Source organism: Thermobia domestica, chromosome 16, assembly GCF_964235325.1.
Source record: "Thermobia domestica chromosome 16, izTheDome1.hap1.1, whole genome shotgun sequence".
NCBI classification, from domain to species: Eukaryota; Metazoa; Arthropoda; class Insecta; order Zygentoma; family Lepismatidae; genus Thermobia; species Thermobia domestica.
Window position 1 is genome coordinate 160059867 of NC_137469.1, and position 15176 is coordinate 160075042.

Genomic DNA, 15176 nt, shown 5'->3' on the forward strand with positions numbered 1-15176 from the left:
CTTATCAAGAAAATTAAGAAAATTATGTAATTTTATGGTTTATATGTTTTCTAGTCTAGCTGTAACATCCGTACATCGTCTTCACCTACGCCTAGTACTTTGTTTCTTGCTTGAAATAGTCAAGTTGCAATTTCTTGGTTTGAGATGTTTTGTATATATTTATTTCTATATATTTTTAGAACACAATAGTATATGTAAGGTTCTATTTTGTACAAATGTTTAATAATACAATTTGTTGTGGCGTAAATTTTGACACTAATATTCAGAGAACTCTCACCAAACCTTTTGTTTAAATACGAATTCTATAAATAAGCGATCAGCGATTTCAAATAAGATGCTTTTTTTTTTATAAATAAAAAATAAAAACGATGTTTAAAATATTAAATACGTGCGTCCCTGCTCAATAAAGTTTTTAACCTCCCACGTGGGAGCAACCTCTTAAAAGAAACTGTCCAAGCATAACGAAAATATACGTACGTTCATTTTTGTGTACGAAAACCATGAATTCTCCCTTGAGATATTCTCAAAATTTATATGGGGTCATCAGTAAAGAATTCTCTTTCAAGTAAAGTAATAATAATAGTAAATCAAAACCGATCAATGTGTTACGAAAATATACTTGAGCATACATAAATATATAATAATGAAATGCATTAACGACACAGTGTGTTATAGATTATTCAGGCCTATACATACTCGAGTGTATTACTTCAGATGTTTAAAAAAGAAAAGAAAGGAAAAGCAGAAAACGTAGTGAGTAATATTGGCTTGTTCAAGCTTCAAAGTTGTTTAATATGAACTGATATTGCTGTTTCTTTTGCTATTGTAAATATCTTCCTTTGAATTCACTTAGCTTAAGCATTGTTTACATTACGTTTATATAATTATTGTTTGTACTAAAATTTTTACTTCGTTGAAGATCACTATAAATAGAAGAGAAGTTTGCGTGTGAGATACCAGCGAGCAACCGCTTGTTAAAAGTTCCTCTGACTCTCGCTGGCCACGTCTGCGACCAAGATGACGTCATGCGCCAGAGCGACAAGAATGTAGCACTGCATTGCATCCACCTTGTAGTCTTTCCACCATGATCCCGGCCAACTTAGCATATACTGTATATACAAACTTCTACGTCATAAATTGGTTGCCCATGATGGTTGGGTCTTTACACAATGAGGTCGTGCTGTTTTCAACCGCACTTGACTGCTTAATGGAAAATTCGTAAACCTACAAGGCCCGGGTTCGATTCCCGGCGAGAGCTCATGTGGTTCGGATTCCACGCTAATCCGTAGGTCCACGTCTCATATAGCCTGGGTGCTGAACGGGACGTTAAACTCAATATCAACTCAACTCAACTCGTAAACCTACAAGTAGCACGTTTTCGAGAATACTATAGTACTGATCTACAGTTAAGATAAAAACCAAACCAATAATTTAGTACTGATCAGCGTTCAAAGTTTTAAAACGTTAAAACTATACTTATATAGACAAACAATAGATTATTTCTTTAAGTAGACATTATTATAAAGTGATTGTTGTATGTTACTTGTATCCACATTAATAATTATATTGTGAAAACACTTCAAATATATGGTAATTTCTTGAAACTTCAGTTTATCAATGGTTACATTCAGCGGTAAGTTATTTGAATCTAAGAAGTGTTAGAAAATAAAAGAAAAAAGCTTTCCAATTTCAAATATAACTGTTAATTCTCGTGTACATTTATGTTATCCTAGTCTTAGTGAATGTTATTATATTCTCCTGTAAATTTACAGAAGCGACATTTTGTTAATTTTATTGAAAAATTATTGATTTAATTTAGTCACTTTGTTCCATGTATGTCCCACGTTATGAACATTATTGGTTATTACTGGCAGTGGGTGTATTTAGGGGGGTGGCTATCGGGCTCAAGCCCCCTCCCCGAAATATTTTTTTTATATTCACAACTTCATTAAAGTTTGTCGGCACACTAAGGGAAAAATATAAGATTATTCACATGTTATGCATAGCCCCTCCCGAAGCAAAATTCTAAATACGCCACTGATTACTGGTATCTTAAATGTGAAATGTGTAAATTTTGATTGACTCAAGACTTCGTTCATGTTTTGTATAGTTTTAAAACTGCTAATTTTCTTGTCTTACGATTGTCATACTTTTCATAAATACTAGTGACAATTTCTTTATGTTACCGCGTTTACTAGCGGTTAACAAATAAATAAAGCAAAATTTGTTATGGCAGATTTAATCTCTTAGGCCCTTTTTAGACGTTATGATAAATCATCAAGGGTAGAGATTTTTTTATCATATGCAGGTGAGATATTTTCTATTTACACACAGCGATATTTTCCGTAGATATCTCTAGCACATGGTCAATAGGGTCTGACATCTTTCGGAGATTATGCGAACTACTTCAGAAACTTTGAGTGTCTCCTAGACAAACAAAAGATGACCACGCTGTTTGTGAGTGTGTGTGTGTGTGTGTGTATGTGTGAGCACCGTGTCAGTCAGAAAAGGACAATTCCTGTTTCTCGCTAATTTGTTCCCGCCGTAGTGAGATAAAGACCTTGGAATGGAAGACAGGGATGCTGCAACTTTCAGCTTTATCACGTCTGTGGCAATGGTATCATTGTATTTATGTTTAAAAAAGAAAAGAAATCGAAAAGTCTGGGTAAAAGATTGGATTAGAAGACGATACGGACATGGGATTCATGCTAACCTCGTACAGGTAATCAGGACTGAAGACAGTATAATGTACACGAACTATTTTAGAATGCCGGATAAATTATTTGAAGAATTACTTGAAATGATAAAGCCAAAAATTGAAAAGAGAAACACGGTTATAAGAACCATGTGTCCGTAGTATACGATTTCCTGACGTGCTTACAAATGCAGTATACGAGTAAGCTACTGCGTGGAAAGCAGGATCATAAGTTATTGTGGAAGAAGTAGGGAAAATATATGCTTTTTTTTATGAATAAAGAAAACATTATTGAAACTTAAAGGTCACCTATTACAATTTTAACTTTTAAAATATTACTTCTCATTAAGATTTTTTCGTTCGTGATACCCGCGGCATTTTCCATTGTCATTTTGTGTTCGAGTTGGTTTGCTGAAGTGGGCAGAAAATATACAGGTAACTTGTATGTGTGATTTTATGCTATAAAAAGAGTCCAATTTATTTTATAAAAACGCAAAAATTTTTGATTATATTCCGGTGATGACAAAACAACAAAGTTATATCCTCAATCTGGTACACTGACAGACGATATTCATTTACACTAGATTCAAGATTTTTTAAAAAAATCAAAACATTCTTCTACAATAATGACAAATTCCACATTAATTGTAAAGCATATTTACCTTCTTCCCGTACGTCCCTGCGAAGAATATTTATCGTAAATTACATGAATTTTGAAAGGGTGGCTGTAGCCCAATATCAGTCACTGGTACATGCTAAAAGCATCGGAATATTAATTTTGTATCATTTGTGATTAATCTAACGCTTCCTGAAATTTCCAAAATAAAATTTGAAATTTTTATAAAGATCCACCAAATTATACTTCGCCCCCTCTGCCCCCCTAAGATGGTGCTTTACCAAAATATCATTCCAGATTTGAAAAACGCATACTTTTTTGCTACAGTGACGCCAAATTTCACATCAATTAACAAAAAATACCTTCTTGTTGTATGTCCCTACTAAGGATATTTATGGATTTTTTTATATTTTTGAGAGGGGGCTATAGCCCCATATAAGTCCCTGGCACATGCAAGGAGCATTGGAGCATTAATTATGTGTCATTCGTGATTAACCTGACGCTTAATGGCACACCGAAAATAAATTTTGGGATTTTGGTAACACATCACCCATTACCTTTTTACGCCCCTTGCCCCCAAAAGGGGGGCCTTCCCAAAATAATGTTTGAGACAGCTTTATTAACTTTGTTAATGAGTGTTTTTGCATTTTGTAACAAATACAATTCATTTGCCCCAAAATCTTTACGAATAATTATTGGAGAAAACTGCTTCCAAAATTTAACATTGAATCTCCCATAAGGAAAATGAACTTTTGTGTTTACACCCCCAAAAGGGGGGCTAAACAGAAATTTTCTCTTATTTCCTTTAGAAATTCAAACAATTAAGATATTTCTCAATAAGAGTGCCAAATTTTACATTAATAGTGTGAAAACTTCATATTCTCCCAATGCTGTGGAAAATTGCATGAATTATGGAACAGTATATATATATATATATATATATATATATATATATATATATATATATATATATATATACAGGGTGTCCGAGAAGTCCTTCCCTGATTACAGAAATTGATAACTCAGGCTAGAAATAAGATAGAAATATGAAACTGGTGTTGAATTGTTTACAAACTATAAAAGTTTTGGTCACATCAGTACACTTCCACATGAGCACCCTTGGTAGCACGTAGCACATCTAGGCGATATTCAATTTCCATCCACACATTAGCCAACATCACTGAAGGGATATATGCAACGACTGTGGTTATTCGTTGCTGCAGGGTCTCAAGATCTGGTACACGTGTTCGGTAGACCTCATCCTTGACATAACCCCATAAAAATAAGTCTAATGGGGTTATGTCAGGAGAGCGTGGAGACCAAGATAGAGCGTGGAGACGGACGTACTACAAACCTAAAACAAAAAAATTGAGACTTGGTAAAACAGAACAAACCTAACACAGACAAAAACTTTTATAGTTTGTAAACAATTCAACACCAGTTTCATATTTCTATCTTATTTCTAGCCTGAGTTATCAATTTCTGTAATCAGGGAAGGACTTCTCGGACACCCTGTATATATATATATATATATATATATATATATATATATATATATATATATATATATATATTGCAAAATTTTTTTCCCGACCTTAATTTTCAAGATACAGGATTGAAATATTGCACACGTATTGTCTACATAACTACGTTTAAAGAAAAGAAAAAAACATATCCCTACCTGAACCCAAGCCCGGGCCAGAAGGACGCAATAATTTGGAAAAAATCGAAAAATCTCCCGGTTTTCCTCGATTTTTTACAGTTTCTGGTGTATAATACGGACAAATGAGTGGTACTGTTGAAAATGATGCTCTATCAGTGGCGGATCCAGGATATGATAAAGAAAGGGACTAAATCGTAGTTTGTAGCTTTATCCAGTGTAAATCAGAATTGAACCCCATTTTATCCAGTGTATACCTGAGCGTCAAGGCTGGGCTAGAGCCCCTATAGCCCCTCCTTCCAGTGTGCGAATTAAATAATCTATATTCGGGGGAGATAAAATTAGGCCAAAGGACATAGTCTGAAGGTTCAAATTTCAAAATGAGACAATAAATGCCCTACCCCCCATATATATATATATATATATATATATATATATATATATATATATATATATATATATATATATATATGTCTGTGTGTGTGTGAGAGTGAGTGACATCTGTAATAAATAAGAGATTTATTAATTTAATAAATCTACCGACAATAACTATGCACATATATATTGTCTGACATACACACACCCCACTAAACCTTTCTGAACGTGTTTTAATGTTGTACTCACTCTTGTCCCCATAGCTCTCTAAGGTTTATTTAGTTAATAATTCGGCTCGAGCGATAGCCATGATCACAAGCATATGTTAATTTTTCCACTCATATTGAAAGCTTCCACTTTGCATTAATACATACAGGTTGCGAAAAGAAATCTACTTCAGTCTTGTGAAAATCACTAAAATTATCAGTTAAACCGGACATTTTTTTTTTAAGAAAATCTAGATATTAGCCTATCAAATAAGAAATGGATTGTTGCTGGTCCCGATTTCTCACATCAAGGTCAAATCGAAGGCCAAATATTTAAAATCTCTCAATTCAAATTTCGAGCTTGTGCTTCTACTTCCAGCTAAAGCTGTGCTCATCACGACTTTTTTTTTTCTCCAAATATCGATTCCCGTGATGGGCACAGAAAGTCAACACTTAAAAATTACTTTACTGTTAGGTTGAAGATGAGTTGATTCACTATGGGCTACGTTACTCAAATAAAGTAAAACATTGAAGTTTTTCAGATAACATTATTAGCGTGGACAGCAAAATGTACAGCGAAAAGATGGAAAAATGAAGGGTTAACTTTTAAAAAAACCCGCTCCAGTTGAAATGCTTATACAGACACGGACAATGACACGGAGAACCAGTCGTATTAACAAATGCTGAAACAAATCTTGAATTATTCGCTTATTCACCTAAAAATCACCTTCATTAACATGTCTGCTCACTACGAGCGTATCCCCCAGCGCGTACGTTAACATATACTTACGAGAGAATACCTATATCTCAGATTTTGAGTACAGTTTCAAAAGTTCATTTCCGTAAACTGTAAAAGCAGTGATTATTATGCTAATTATCACAAATTAAATGCAACTTTTGAGTTGCATACACACAACCTACTAGGGAATGAAGACCATGTGCTAACAAAGAGTACACTGGAAAATGAAATAACATGTTATAACAAAAATTAAAATAAGATGATAATCGATGCAAATGTAGAGGATGAATATGACATATCCGAACTTCGCCAAGTATGGTAGAAGAAGCTATTTGTTTACTTCTTCTTGGCCAACAGCTAAGAACATTTATAAATCTATATGTGGCTTTGTTATACGCAATTAGTACATTCAAATTCACAAACGATGACGAACTGAAGGGTACGAAGGTACATTTGCAACTAACAACCGTAGTCATAATAATATAGTTCAACTAAACAACATTGAAAATAGTGGGTAATTAGGTGGTAAGTAGAAATGACCAAAAACGAACAGTTTACATCGATCATTTCGAAATACAGCTAGAAGATTAAATTTACAAGAAATAACAAAAATCAGTGAAATTTGGAGTTATACTAAGCATAGTTTGAGGGGGAAAGCGAGCATCCCCGGTGGGGATACTTCAGCTGACTTCTTTGGGGGAGGGAACAAAATGTGATTGAGGGGGAAAATTCCCCTCACCCCCCGGTAATTCGCACCCTGCCTCCTTCGATCCGCCACTGTGCTGAAGAAAATGAAGTATAAACTATGATCCTACGATAAATAATCCCATGATCTTAACATATTTCAGATTCTATCGAGAATCAAATTCATGGTGTATATTTCAAGGCGAAGTTTCCCTATCTGATCAAGAAACTGGTATTTCAGCATATAGGGGCAAACATTTTTGTTAACTTCATATCACCTGCATTTCATTGCTGTTTTATTTTATTATAAATTATTGCTTAATTCCATTATAGAATTGTTCATAATATTTGTCTAATTATCTTCGACATTTTCAAGTATAAATGTACTTTTTTTTCATTTCTTTATATAACGAAATGTAATGCCATAGTGACCTTTTGCACTATGCTCTCTGTTTCGTTCAGAGCTAAAGGTGACTATTTTATTTCTAAACGAAAAATAAAATTAGTTATATTTAGTTCCAGAATTAAAGATGATGGATGCCAATGTGCGGACCACACACAAAACAACTTAAATCCATCTTCTTGACCATAGCTAATTATGGACTATAATTGAAGAGCATTCAATTTATTTTTGAGCTGTAAACTTATTAATAGTAAAATCTAGAACAGTTTTACGCTTGTAAAATTCTACTTCATTTTGTTCGCTTGACAATAAATATATAAATAAATACTAGCAGAATATCGAATCACACCTTTAACTGTAACAATATTTTCCTCTTTACTGGAGTCCTATCTGATCGATGAAAAAATAAAAATAAAAAAGTAGTAAAACGAAAACTCGAACACTGGTCGCGGGAATGAGAATTTGCACGGACCCAATGAGCTACGGAATAAGACACAAATCATACTATATATATGGCAATAACCCTAAGCTTCACGCTGTGAAAGAACGTTGTCTTTTTTTTTTTTTTTTTTTTTTTTTTTTGTAAAGAAGGAATTCAAACCTTATAAAACGTTATGACAAGTGCCTCAATTTGAATGGTGAATATGTTGAAAAGTAATGTAATGTGATATTTTTCCCATGTGTATAATAAACATTTTGTATCTGCGAGTGTGTGCCATTGATATCAAACGGCAGTCCTTTTCCGAATTGACCTCATAGTATTTAGTACATTGATCTTAATTTCAATGTGATTGATTACTCAAGCGACTCTCCAAAACCAGAACTGGAAGTCAATTTATCTTGACATAAATTTGATTTCTGCAGCCACACAAACAAATGGCACAACCGAACAGTGGCGTCTAAAAGCTTGGGCTCTCCCGTAGACAGCGTGGAGTGGGACCCCTTCTCTACGTCCCACTTCACAATTTTGAGCTCCCTGATGGTGTGGGCCCCCCACAATGCGGGGTCCGCAAACCCCTTATTTACGCCCCTGCAACCGAATACTGGAGCTACGATAAGCGCATTAATTAGATTAATAATGCTGTGAGTTATAATGTAGATAGATATAGATATAATCTATTTAAAACAAAACATTTTACTTGATTTTTCATTTCCGAAGTTTAGAATTTTGCAGTATTAGTTTCTCAATGAATAACTGCAAATTAGAACATTAACTTTGAGCATAGAAATGAACTATGACTATTCATTTCTATGAACTATGAACTATGTAAAGCTCTTCAAGCGTTGTGAGATAAAGTTGTAAAATAACCACCAGCAGTGTTTTGTCTAATTCTGTTAATTTTGAGGAGAATCTAACACTCTAGGGGATATTCATGACTTTTTAACTTTTGTTGCAGGTATTTTCAAAAATCTTTAGAGGAATTCTACAACTTGGGGGGGGGGGGGTCGTTTAGAAGACACTGCACTGTAATATATTTGCAAATTGGGTAGGCTATAAGCAATGGCAATAAATTTTTATTTATAAGTTATTTTATACTAGATGGAAAATCAATCTAACAAATCTGTTTAATTTGAATTATCTGTATTATCTGGGGAATCAAAAATATTATATAAAATCATGATAATTATTATTTACAACCGTTGTCAATCCAATGTTTGATAAAGATCTTTCAACATTTCTCCAGAACATTCCATCTTGGGCAACCCTCTTTCAAATCATTCCTCAGTGCTTCTTAATTTGACCATACCATACGGTATCAGGGCCTCTTCTAGGTCACTTCTTATCATTTACACAGAAAATAACAGAAGAACATATTATTCAGAGTGGTCAAAAGAGCAGGAAATATTTCAGCCCAAACTAATGGAGGAAGTGGCCAGTGGACATCTTGACAGAGGACGAAATGGCAGGTGGATATAATGATGGTTTATAATTACAAGTACATTGTTATTTAATTGAATTTTACATTATAAAATTTCTAATTTACTGTATGCGCTCATTTAATCATTGTATATATATCTACATCTATATCTATATCTATATCTATCTATCTATCTATCTATCTATATATCTATATATATATATATATATATATATATATATATATATATATATATATATATATATATATATATATATTATGACATGAAATTGCATGAATTATGGAACAGTATATTATATAATGTTATTACATATAATCTTAGAAGTTCTAGGGAGATTAACCCGACTAACATAATGGTTAACGCGGTGACTTTTGGTTCAAATATTTTAATACGATATTTAAAATAAAATACAATTTATATAGAAGTAAAGTAAGTATGAAATAACTATACATAAATTCAAAATTCGAAATTTTAATTATGAAGTATCTATATACAATTTTGGAATTCGAAATTGATTATAATAACATGAGATAAGCACTAAAGCGCTTGATTGACAAACCAGAGTAAGAACCGAAAATAAAACAATATTGAATAGGTTTACAACAGGAGTGGCTAGGCTTTCTAAGGTTTGAGGGCTACTTCTCATTTCCGAATTCTCTAGTGATCTACTAATCAAAATATAGATTAATAATGAGGACGTGATGGACAGTAAAGAAGAAGTAAATACGAACAATAAAATTAAGATTAAATATTTTTTTTAGAAACCCAATTAATTCGTTTTTATTTTCTCAGAAACGTTCATTTGTTATCAGAAACTAGAAATCAGTCCATCGAGACTGATTGATACAGATAGTGTGACACAGACCACCGCGGGCTACCTCTCACGATTGCCGGTAGGCTAGAGACCATGGTTGATGTGTTGGCCATCTCTGGTTGGTTATAATGACTTGTTTCGAAGACATGAAAAGGGTTTCAATCAAGGACGTGTCGCTTCTGATGTATGTGGTCCAGGTTTCAATTCCCGGTGCTAGTCGGTTTTATCTCATTTTAAACTATGGATCTACCTTTGCTTTAGCCGAGGTTAAACTTCAGATATCAAAGCAAACCAAATTGAAGCGGTTAATTTGTTGTAGCTTTCGTAGTTTGGAAGTCTCCTCGCATTTCATAAACAGAAACCGGGGAAAAGATATTTCTTTCCTTTTTGTCAACAGAACAAACCACTGGACGACAGGTATAAGCAAATTCTTAACAAAACCTGTTTTTAACCAGATATTTCCCGCTTTCCTTCCAAGAAGCTGGCAGCCAAGGAGGGTTGGAAGCGGTGACCTATTCATTCCTTTGTTTCTCTACGGGGGGCTATACCTGGCTTGCATGCGATAAGTTGAACATGTCGAACCACCGCCTCCTCGATTCACTTACCTGCCTGTTCATTCTTTTCAAAAACCATTGTCTCCCGCGTGAACGCTTGTTTTCTAATTTCGACGCTAGAGTGCAGCACGTACTATCCATTTTTGTGAGTAAATCTTTATGGTTTGCATAGGAATTACCACACTTTTCCAATAGTTTAGAAAAGAAAATGGTCTTATATTGTTGGGTATCATTCTGCAAAGCAAGAAAAGGCAAGTTGGAATACAATGGAGTGTTATTTCATGAAATACCATCCGATAATGAACTATGTAAGAAAATTAATAGGGGTATACATGAGGGATACTAGATTTTCCGTTTTTTCCTCAAGCCTTTGGCAGTTGCATATACGAAACTCTCTAAGTCAATGAACTAACTGTATACTCCACATTTAATGAGTTCAACAATGGGGTATAATGACGAGGAGTTATAAAATGAAAAAGATATCCAGTATTAGACTTCCAAACTATACTATGTATAAGTATTGGCAGTCTTATAGAACGGCTATGTCCTTCGGTTGACAGGTATCAGAGCAAAAACGGCAAGAGCTATCGACATGCAGTTTTCGGGAATCGATTCAGTGTCCCAGGAATATTTTCCATCTCCTTGGACTACCTTATACTTAAGCCGAAAGTGGTTGCAAATGACCACTTTCGGTTTCAACAGTAAAGCTTATAACTCAAAACGGCGATAGATAGCCACAAACTGTTTTCGGAAATTGATTCATGGTCTCAGGGAAATAACCCATCTGCATCCCTATATCTTAGTAAAACTGGAAGTTGAAGAAATTCAGTACTGCGTCCAGTTTCAATGTTGATTTTCATATAGCAAAACCGGGAAGAAATTTTGCGAAAGGTTTCTCAGTAATCGATTCAGTCCCAAGAATGTACTCCATGTCTTCAATATAGTATCCAATTTGCATAGCTTTGAAGTCTACTGTAGTTTCACTGTCTGAAACGATACTCACTTGTATATTTTGGATATTGTTGCTCTCGAGACAAGATTTAAGCTACTTCATCTCAAGACTTCATTGCTATATTGTGAGACAGCTTTGTCATCTCGTTTCTCATAGACAGTTGCTTTTTCGTATCGTGGGCAACACTAATTTTAATACTAAAACAATGTACAATTTGGCTTAGAGCAAAAACAATCTATATAACATGTTGTGGTGTGGTTTGCGATAGCCCAAAGTCTGGAAAGTGTATTAGAAAAGGTACAATTCTTTGTGTTCCACATTTGTATTAGTAATGACTAGTGTTGGAGTTTAAACTTCCTTATTATATATAGGGTGGCCCAAAAGTAGGTATACAGTAACTTACTGATCAACCCATTGCTTTTTATATCATTTCTTATTGCTATCCATAAGGTAGACTTAGTTTCTTTATTATTTATTCTTAATGTCTTTGTACTTATATCTTAAGCTCGGAACAGCCGAAACAAATGAACCTATAAGCTAGAATGATATACCTGATCGATGCAGGGGTGTAGGCGTATACCTACTTTTGAGCCACCCTGTATAATTATAGTTAATGGCACCGATTTCTCAGTAAATTTGGGAGGGAGGGCATTCAGATGCAGAAGACATATATGAGGATTTTAAGACAATATGCATTCAAATTATATCAAATATCGCATATTCATAAGTACAATGCGGGGGGCCGGGGCCCCCTCTCCCAGGATCGGCACCCTTGCTTATAGCATCGGAGTTCCTTCACACGAGAGCTTAAAATTATATATATTCTATTTAGGCCAATATATGATTGTGCGTATTCTTTCATATTTGTGCCTCAGCCGTAACATCAACAAATGTGTTTCTATTTGAACATTTTTTTTTTTTTTTTTGTACTTCTCTTCAATGACTACCGTATATTATATCTACGCAAACCATTTAGATTTCTTTACATTCTTTCTATTAACATGTATTGTATACGTACAAATGTCAAACTGCAACGCTACAGGATTGACTGTCAAACGGTAGGATGCCATGGTAGGACCTGCCATCTAGTGGCGAATTCGTGATGAAACGTACACGCATTTTTTGGCTGATTGAGCAGGCAGCTAGAGGGAGCGGACGACGGATGTAGAAGGCAGTGTGTCGAATTTATCGCATCGTATCATATGCAGGAGAGATATCATGAGATAAACTAATTTAGACGTAATGATTTCTGAAATTTATCTCTACCCTTGATGATTTATCATAACGTCTAAACGGCCTCTTAGAAGACAACCTAACAAATTTCCCCTTGCTTTCGCAATGTTCTCTGTACTTTAGTACAAACAGAACATGGCACCTATTAGCCGATGTAAAGAATTACTAAGCTCTATTCAGCTTAAAGCAATGAATGGAAAGTAAGCAACAACTTACTACGATGAATGTTAGATGTCGCGAAAGAGCGTTGGAATGCAGGGCTCTTCATGCTTCCGAAACAAGTGTCAGGTTTACTGTTAAGAACTGTAAGCCAAAGCTTTTTGCTAAATCACTTTCTTTGCAGCAGAAAGTAGGACGGGAATAAATGTTAATGGTCGCTTAATAACAGTGGCGTATCCTGAAAATTTATTCAGGTTTACAGCAGGTTGTATAGGATATTTGAACTATACATCATTTCTCACCATAGGGGTGTGTATTTCTGAGCACCTTAACTGTATAGTTGCACAAGTAGGCCTATTGTATATGCTAATTACAACTTAGTTTGTGTTTGGCCCGGTCACAGATAGATAAAGGACCACGTACATTTTGTCTCAGTGTAGATCGCTCTCCTCTGGTTAGGGTTCCTGGTTTGATCCCGCCGCCAAGTGGGCTCTGTGCTGGACCGGCACTAGGTGTGATTTTTCAGGATTTTCCCATTTCCCCTTCATCAGCTTCATCGTAATCATCAGCTTCACCGTGTCGTTTAGGGTCCGTGCATAATCGTTGTACATTAAACACAAAAATAAATCAATAAAATGAAATACTATTTTTATACTGATAGACGCAATAAAATAGTTAATAACTTATCATAAACAGGGAAGTCTGTTTCCTTTTACTTTCTTGTAATCACTTGTAATTATTTGAACACAAACCCCAATCTCCTGGTCTATTTTGTATAGTTCATCTGATTTGATTTAGGGCTCCTCCGTGGCTAAGCGGTTAGCATACGCGCCTTTGGCGTGGGAGGCCCGGGCTCGATTCCCAGAGGGAGCTCATGTGGTTCGGACTCCACGTTAATCAGTAGGTCCACGTCTCATCTAGCCTCGCTGCTGAACGGGACGCTAAACGCAACTCACCTCTGATTTGATTTGATTCGATTTTGAGTTTAGCGTCCCTTTCAGGAGCGAGGCTATATGAGTTGTGAACGTACAGCTTATGTGGGATCTGAACTACATGAGCTCCTGCCAGGAATTCAACCCGGGTCTCCCATTGTAAAGTTCGGAACAACATCATCATAAAATTCGAAGCGTACATTTTGTCTCATTTCACACCGTATTTGTTTTTCAATGGAAATCAGAGCTAAAGAGTTGAGTCTTTTTTGCCCTTGTGTGAATTGACAGTAATCTTGATTGATTTTAGGAAGAAGGAATGCTCTACCGAGGTTGTGGTGAATCGCAATCACAATCTACGATGCACTTTGAAAATCCACATTTTTCTTCAGGACAAACAAGCGTACTTAAATTCAACATTAATGCTTCTGCACATTATTGCAAAGCTCACTACTTCACCGCACAAGCAAAACTGATGCTTACAATCGCAAATGCTACTCTACTGTACTGTAATGTTTCTTTGTTGTTCTCTCTTCGTTTCGCAACTTGACCCTTCCGTCTCCATTAAACGAATTGGAAGGGTTTTAATATAATTTTTATTTGAAATCTTGTATTTTCCAATACCTAAGTGCGTACCTAGATGGATGGTATTAGAAGAGAGACCCCACACAATATTTTCAAATCTGTACTTTTAACTAGGGTAACCAGACGCCCTGCATACACAAGACTGTCCTATATTCTACAATCTATTTTCTTACTCTGTATAAAGGTTGCATAAGATCCATATTTGTCCACCATTTGCTTAATACGAGGTCCGCCCAGAAAGAACTGAACTTTCCATTAAAATGGTTATCTCCACTGTTAATACTTCCTCTACTGCTGGAACACACTTTTTGTAATAGCCTGGAAATTACGTAACGAATTTGCGCATTCAAAATTGCAACCTCTCAAGGTGGACTTGATCTTGGGGAACAGAAAGAAGTCAACAGTTGCTAAATCAGGCGAGCAGGATGGTTGAGGAACAATAGTCGTATTATTCATCACCAAAACTCTATAATGAAGAGGGCTGCATTGCTATAAGCATTGCATGGTGCAACAGCCATGTTCAATTTTTCCAAGCTTTTGGTTTCTTCTTTTCTAGAGGGTACTTCAAACGTTTCATTATATCCAAACAACATTATTTATTTAAAGTTTGACCACGTGGAATGTATTCATATTGAATAATACCACAAAAATCAAAGAAAACAATAAACACAATTTCAACGTTTGAGCGATT

At 35.1% G+C, this 15176-nt stretch overlaps 1 protein-coding gene across 1 annotated transcript in view; it reads left to right on the forward strand.

The window, feature by feature from the left end:
* The first annotated feature begins 1537 nt into the window (after positions 1-1537).
* The window catches only part of LOC145672828 (uncharacterized), a 39704-nt gene continuing 26065 nt past the window's right edge, over positions 1538-15176 (forward strand). Inside the window, exon 1 of the mRNA XM_081741976.1 lies at positions 1538-1633. The gene's annotated coding sequence lies outside the window, so the exon portion shown is untranslated. The remainder of the gene's footprint in view (positions 1634-15176) is intronic.